Below are 8,482 nucleotides of genomic sequence, written 5' to 3'. Positions count from 1 at the left end.
ATGTCAAATCGAGTGTTTGTTATATACATGAGTCATCCTATAATACATATATATATGCAGACACATCATAGTAGAGTTCTCTAGAACAAGATGAAAGTTTCTTTGCATTATTAGTTGGAGTAGATGTTTGCTTGCAAGCTAAAAGACCAGCCTCAAACAATATTTTCAAGGCATATTTACTTTGATTAATCAAAATTCTCTGTTTGATTTTTGCCACTTGAAGGCCAAGGAAAAAAATTAGCTCAATTAACTTATTGATCTGAAAGGAAGTATTTAAGACTTGTTTTATGTGCACAATTTCATCACTCTCCACTTCTTGTCAAGATGATATCGTCAACATAGACCAAAGTAGTAGTGAAAGAACCATCAAAAGATTTAATGAAAAGTGAATAACCATGCATAGATTGTCTATATCCAACAATGATGAAAAATAAAGACAATCAGGAAAATCATTCTCTACTAGCTTGCTTAAGTTCTTTGTAATTTACAAACCTATCGTGGCCTAATTGAATATAAACTAAGGGGTGTTTCTATGTAAATTTCATCCTTTAATTCTTCATGCAAAAAAGCATTATTGATGTCCAATTTTTATAATTGTCAATTAAGATATGAAGCTAGAGAAAATGGTTATCTCATTGTGGTCATCTTAGCTATATGGGAGAATGTGTAAATATAATCAATTCTTTCTATTTATGTGTATCATCTAGCAACGAACCAAACTGTGTACCTTTCAATAGTTTCATTGTTGATCTATACTACTATTTTGTTATTTGTCTATTGGAGGTTCTTATTGCTACAATGTTATTGTCAACAACCAACACACTACAAAAATTTCCAATTTTTTCGGGGGTTATTTTTCTCATTTCCGGCGGTTTTAACCCCCGAAAAGTGCATTACCCACGGTTAGAAAAACTGTTGGGAAAAGTTGCGTCGCTAAGTGATTACCGATAATTTTTTGGAGAACCGCCGATATTAGCGGGGTTTTTGGGAAAACCGCCAGTATTAGTAGGGCTTTTGAGAAAACCGCCGGTATTAGGGGGGTTTGAGAAAACTGCCAGTATTAGCGGGAGTTTTGGGAAAACCGCCGGTATCAGCGGAGGTTTTTTAAAAACCGTCGGAAATGTGTACAATTTTTTTTTTGTTTTTTATTGTAATAAAATGATATTATGATAAAATTATTTTATTAACCAAATAGATAATGAAATAATATAAACTAAAACTGAATATTATATATAAAATAAATTATATTGTTCAATATATTAATATGTTCATATACAACTAATTGTTCATACATTAAATAGAAAGATGTTCAATACTAAATTAAAATACTAAAAATATGACTGAGATGTTCATTACATTACTAAAAAGGAAACAATATCTAATTTTGATCTTCGTTACTTTCATTGTTTGGCATGCTCGCTTGATCAGATACCTATAATATAACATAATATAGTTAGTCAACAATATATTTAATAAAAAGAAGGGTTAAATATGTTTTTAGTCCTTATACTATCACGCGATTTTGGTTTTAGTCCCTCTTTCAAACTAAGGTACATTTTAGTCCTCCTCCTTAAGGAAACTTTGATTTTAGTCCTCCAAAATTAACACCGTTAAAAACCAGCTGACGTGGCTAACGGTAGACTGACACGATTTTTTTTTGCACTGAGTCTGTGATTCTCACCTTTTCTCCATCTCTCTTCCTCGTCTCTTCCTTCCATCTTCCACCCAACCTCCCCACCCTCTCCAAAAAGGTCATTGACGCTGTGCAACTTGGGTGGTCTGCGGTGGAACAAACAAATTAGGCTGTTGAGTTTGCTGGGGTGGAGTAGGAGCACCATAACCTCTTCCGTATCTAGGATCAAATGGTTGTTGATAGCTATCAGGATATTAAATTTCAGAAACACCATCCTGCACTTGAATGGGTACTGACTCCTAGATGATGAAACACATGGAATAATTTCATTGAATGCCCCATTTCTTTTTTTAATGCCTTTTAATGCCTCATCAAAGCCTGGTGGAAAGGAGCGTTTGAATCACTCTCTTCCCACCAACAAAACAGAAAACCAATAGTTTCATAGAATTCACTCATTATGGTGGTTTATTACAGAAGTTGAGATGATAAGACGGTAAGTGATTATTTACATGAAAGTAGATATTTATTTTAAATTAAAACCTTATTATTTCAATCTCATTTGTAATTCTTTTAATTGATATGATTTATTGTTTTGGATTCCAGTGAATATATTTCATTATAGGGCTGACTACGTTCCAAGCAAAAATATCTCCTTCATGAGAGTGCGACTTATCTGAAAGTGTAGGATTAGGTTGTTATTATATTGATACTCTCACATGTAAGTTTATATGATGACTTGGTATAAGTAAAATATTGGACACCTTCAATAAATCAAATTAGTTGCAGAATATGATTGATCGGAAGTCTGATTAAATATTATTTGTCAAGAATAAGATTTTAAAGATACTCACAATTCCACCTGATTCTTGTGAATTTAGTTTATTGTGGATAAGAACTTTAAAGAAAATGTTTGATGAAAAAAACAGAGGACAAAGTTAAGCTTTAACCATTTGCAAAGAAAACTATTTATCTGAAAGTATCAGTTACAAGTAACCCATATAAAAGGAAGTTTCAATAATATTCGGATTCGGTAACTCGTGAATTGGGATATGCGAAGACCTAAATCGACAAGAGACTTCATAGAAACTCAGAATTGGGATATGATTATTCGTTCTAAAGTAAACCAGGGACATACTAATGGACAATACGGTTATGGTGCTCCTGCTCCACCCCAGCAACCTCAACAGCCTAATTTGTTTGTTCCACCGCAGACCACCCAAGTTGCACAGCGTCAATGACCTTTTTGGAAAGGATGGAGAGGGTGGGTAGAAGATGGAAGGAAGAGACGAGGGAGAAAAGGTGAGAAACACTGACTCAGCGCAAAAAAAGAAAATCATGTCAGTCTACCGTTAGCCACGTCAGCTGGTTTTTAACGGTGTTAATTTTGGAGGACTAAAATCAAAGTTTCCTTAAGGAGGAGGACTAAAATGTACCTTAGTTTGAAAGAGGGACTAAAACCAAAATCGCATGATAGTATAGGGACTAAAAACATATTTAACCCTAAAAAGAATCATACAAATAAATTTAACAATTATTATCGGTGATGGTTGAAACATAACAAACTATGAAGACAATGGAATCAATACAATGTATAAAGGAGATTTTATATCCAATACTAACAAAAAGATAAGATATAGAAATAAATAAAATTGTTTCTAATAATACATATATAATATAGATTTCTTTATTATAGAATTTAGATAAAAATGTTCCCAACATCTAGCCAACACAGTTTTAAAAGAGGGTCTATATATCATGTTATTAAGTTAAAAGAGTGTGCAGTTTAGAAAACACAGGTTTATTTATATTAACAGAACATGAATAAAATAAATAAATAAAGGAGATTTCATATTCTCTAATGACAAAGATATGTTATGGGAATAAATAAAAATGTTCCCAATATAATTAGAGGTTTCATTTGAGCCCCTGCTCCATGGATTGACCCTGACCCCTTCTAAAATCAAGCCCCAATTTTCTAGCCCACTTAATAGGGGGTTTTTTAAAAGCCCCAACCCCTAAAGCCCCACATAAAGTGGGTTGGGGTAGGGTTAGGATGGGGCTAGGCCCCTAACTAAATTAATTCACTTTTAATGTTTTTTTAGTTATTTCTTTTATTTACTTTACAAGTTCAATAATTTCCAAAATTTACATGATATTTAATATCTTTTTAATTAAATATAAATGTATAAATATTGATTTTATAAAAATTATTTAAAATAATTTTTTAATTATAAGTATATTTTAAATATATAATTTTATTATTTTGGAAAGTTAAAAAAGAAAATTTTTATTATTATTTTTATTTAAAAGAAAATGAAAAAAATTTCAAAAAAGAAATTATAAAAGTAACACATTTAAAAATTTCATTTTTCAATAATCAAATTTTGATATTTATATAAATATTTGAAATATTAATTATGGATAGATTTTAAATTCAAATATACTGATTAGATGAATTTTTAATATCGGTGTAAAATTTTTATTTTTTATAGTTTGTCATATAAAATTTTTTGTTGAATGTTTTGTATAGATATATATACATTAAAAAATTAAACCACAAAATTTATAAAGTTTAAAATTTATTTCACGTAATAAAAGAACTAACTTTTTAGTGAAAATCCTTGTTAGACAAAATTGTTATAAATATCATATATGTTAGTATACAAGATCTAGATGTAATCCTAGTGGTTATAAAATCAATTTTTTTTTTCTAACCTTTTAGATTAAATTAATATTTTAAAATCAGACTTATCTTTATCCAACAAAGATCAATTTTATTGAATTATTTATCATAATTGAGCCGATTGTAATAAAAAATAATTAAATAATAGATACAATATTTTTAAATAAATATAATGTTATAATTTATAATACTAAAATTAAAATTATTATTGTATTTATTTATTAACATATAAAATAAATAAAAATTATAATAATTATTATAATAAATAAATTACATCAATGTCTCTTAATAAGAAACTAATAAAAAAGACAAATGAATATAATATAAAATATATGAAAAAGACATAAAAATATATAAATTGATGTAAATGACTAAATTATACGTTTCATAATTTTTTTTTAAAAGAATTATATAACTTTATAAATAATAAATATTAATTTTATTAAATTTGGAAAATTAAAAAAGTTAAAAAGTTATTAAGTCAAAATTTTAACATGTTCACACTAATTAAAAATAATGTAATTTTGATCACAAATCTTAATCGAATGATATTGATTTAAACTAGTGACAAAATAGATTACCATCTATAAATAAATTCGTTAGTCCATCAAAATTTTACAAATTAAATTAAATTTTTTAACTTTTAAACCTATTTTATGTCGATATCTCTAAACTGTCAAATTTACAAACCAAAATTAAGATGAAAAAATTATCAAAACAAAATTTGGAAATTAAGGAATAATTGTATAAAAGCATTATTATTAAACTAATTAATATAGAAACAGTTATGAAGTAGAAAATTAATTTTATTGGTAAAAAAATATAATTACACATGAATCAATTATGGTTATAAGTTATTACTAACAAAAATAAAATGAAAGCTGGATAAAAAATACACATGATTTGTGATTACTTGTATGATGATATTATGTTTCTGGACGTTAAATTTTGTAAAAAGGAAAGCCCATGGGCTGGACCTGGCCTATAGGGCTTTAGGGATTTTTAGCCCTGTGGGCTTTTTTAAAAAAGAGTTTTTTTGACCTTGTGGGCTTTTTTGGCTCCAACCCACATGGGCTAGGGCCAAATCTTATTAAAGGTGCTCATTTGACAGCTCTAAATATAATATACAGGTTCAACTTCTTTTTTCTATAATTATAACAATAATACATATGCATGCACTTTTCCCTTTTATTTGGTTATCAAAATTCAAGTAACAATGGATTAACAATAATTTGAAAGACAGATAGACCAATTGCCAAAAAATAAACTAATTAAGTGCAAATTATATAGGACAACACACAAGTATGAAGAAAAGCTACCTTCCACACCACATCTCTTTTTGCACTACCAACTACACGTGGATGATGTGAGCAAAGTAATATTTTGACAAATGAATCTGGAGCATGTTTCAGAGTGGTGACATCATAAGCAGAGCCTTAACCAACACCTCAACAGATGGATCAGACGAAACTTGACGGTTCAAAGAAATATCAGTATCACTGCAAATTCAAATATTAAGAGTTTAAAAGCAGAGTGGCAAATATTGAGATTGACAGGGGCAGAAATACAAGACTATGATTGATATGCTATACAACACTAGGACTATGTTTGATATCTTCTATAATACTATGCTCCCCTAAATACTATGTTGAGGCCAAATGCATTATCATTAATGATATTTAAGAAACTTTATTGATGAGGGTAGGGAAAGCCTTATTTGGATGGGTAATGATACCATTTTAAAAAAATTGGCGTAAACATTGAGAAATAGTAAATAAGCATAATCGTAACTATTTGAAGAAAACGAAATATCTTGGAAGATGCTAATCATGAATGAATATGCATAAGCTCCAAACTCCAATGATCTCATTGTTAATATGAAAACATGTTGCGACAAGATAGAAAGCCAAAGAGTAACTGTAACTGTTGTAGCAGTTGAGTCTTCCAAAACATGTAACTGAAGTCCTACCTGGATTCCTTCAGCTAGAATGTCGAGGCCATACAGTTCTGCTGCCCTTAAACTTGCAATAGCTCCCATGTTCCTTCTTCCGTCTAAGGCCACAACCTGCTCACAATGTCCAAATCCTAATTAGGGCATAAAACTCTACAACCTAATCAGTGCTTGTTTTAAGTGGAGTAGAGAAGATTTGTAAAATACCCTAGCAGCTGCAGCACTGTCATCTACAGCAATGTTGGTAACACCTAAATCAGTAAGCATAGTCTCACATTGAACAAGAGCTTGCATGTAAGGAGATTGTTTTAAGAGTTATATGTTGGTAGGTCATCAATAATCATGTTAATGAAAGACTTTTTAAAGAGACATAAAATAAAGGTTTAATCCTTTTCGATATCCCTATTTGTGCAGGATTGTCTCATATAGGTCATCGTTTTCTAAAGTGTGCCAAAATGGTCCTTAATTTTGAAAATTGAAATCAATTGAGACCTTTCCGTTAAGTTGGCTGGACGGCGTTAAAGAAATTAATGCGTGGGTTGCTGAGATGACCAAATGGTACTGACGTGGCATAGTACTGTTGTTGACATGGCTTAATGGTGAGTTTTTATATTTAAAAAAGTTAAATTTTTAAATCTTAACAGAATAAATGAATGTTTTAAATGAAGGAATCCCTAAATAAAATGATTCAAAACGCAACGTTTAAGTAAAAAACAGTTAACAAATAAAAACGTTGTGTTTTAATTGAGTGAAGAACGTTTTAATTATTTGGGGGAATTTGGAAAATTAAAAGGGATTTGAATAAAACCCTAAATTGGAAGACTGAAATCCCAAAAATGAAACGTATGCCTGAGGAGAGCAAGAACGAAAGAAGCTTTCACATCTCCACCAGCGAGAACGAAAGGAAGTCGCTCCTCCATGGAAGCACCGGAGAAGAAAGAAAGCAACCAGAAAAAGGAATTTCATGGAACACCACTTATAAACGGTAAAGAGAATGACGGTTTGAATTTGACTGATGTGCTTGATTTTGAAGAGATATTAGTCAGAAAAAAAAAATGAAACAAAATATTTAATTTGAATTGTTTGATAGAAAATAACAATTTGAATTTGAAACGTTTAGTTGAATTTGAATTTGAAACCTATTGTTGTCCATCACAATTAATTTGGCAAGCTGGTGAGGGGACAGACGCATGTACAAATGGTTTTTGTAGCGTGAACGCGATACCAGATTTGCGAGTGAAAGGGTTTTGCCATTGCCTGCATCTGCACGAGCTGAACCTGGGAAAAGTATAAGCTTCTTGATGTGGGTCTCCCACGCATAGAAGAAGGAACCCTAGAAAATTGAGAATTTTCTTAGGGTTCAAAAAAAAAGGTGCCATTTCTCAAATTTAGGGTTTCAAAAGGATTATAATTATGATAAAAACCAAGAATGATGGCAGAAACCATATGCGATACAAAGATAACTAATTTAGGGTTCTCTACAAATTTTAAATTAGGGTTCTAAAATGATTCTGATTTAGGAAAGGTTTAATCATTTGTTAATTGTTTTTTATTTAATAATTGTGTTTTGAATCATTTTATTTCAATAAAATTTAATTTGTAAATCAAACAAATCCAACTCAGTAAACCGTACACTGCAACGTCAGTAATGTCATCCTGCCACGCACGCTCAATTTTAACGTCGTCCAGCCAACTTAACGGGAAGGTCTCAATTGATTTCAATTTTCAAAATTAAGGACCATTTTGGCACACTTTAGAAAACGAGGACCTATCTGAGACAATCCTGCACAAATAAGGATATCGAAAAGGATTAAACCTAAAATAAACAAAGATTTAGTTGGCATAATAGTTTAAGATAAAAACAATAAAGAAAATACCTTCTATTTATTTGCCAAATGACAAGTATCTTGAAGAAAGACTATTGAAATAAAAAACTTTAAAATAATAAAAAATCTAGACAGAGAAAACTGCAATAAAATAATTATTAACCAAACCCAAGATTCCAATACTAAACTAAATTTGATATCTTCTATATTTGAACTACAACAGAACTAAATTATAAATATAGTAGAAAAGTTATAGTTGTTCTTTTATTTTAAGAAGAGAAATCACATCAAATCCTATTTGAACATAAATGACAATAGGGGCCATCTCAAGCTCAACTAAAGAACATGCAACATCAGATATAAATATTTATATATGAAAGAAAGAAATT

The sequence above is a fragment of the Vigna angularis genome, chromosome 1 (assembly GCF_016808095.1).
Source record: "Vigna angularis cultivar LongXiaoDou No.4 chromosome 1, ASM1680809v1, whole genome shotgun sequence".
Lineage (NCBI taxonomy): Eukaryota > Viridiplantae > Streptophyta > Magnoliopsida > Fabales > Fabaceae > Vigna > Vigna angularis.
The sequence above is the reverse complement of the archived record's forward strand: the minus strand, read 5'-3'. Positions refer to the sequence as shown.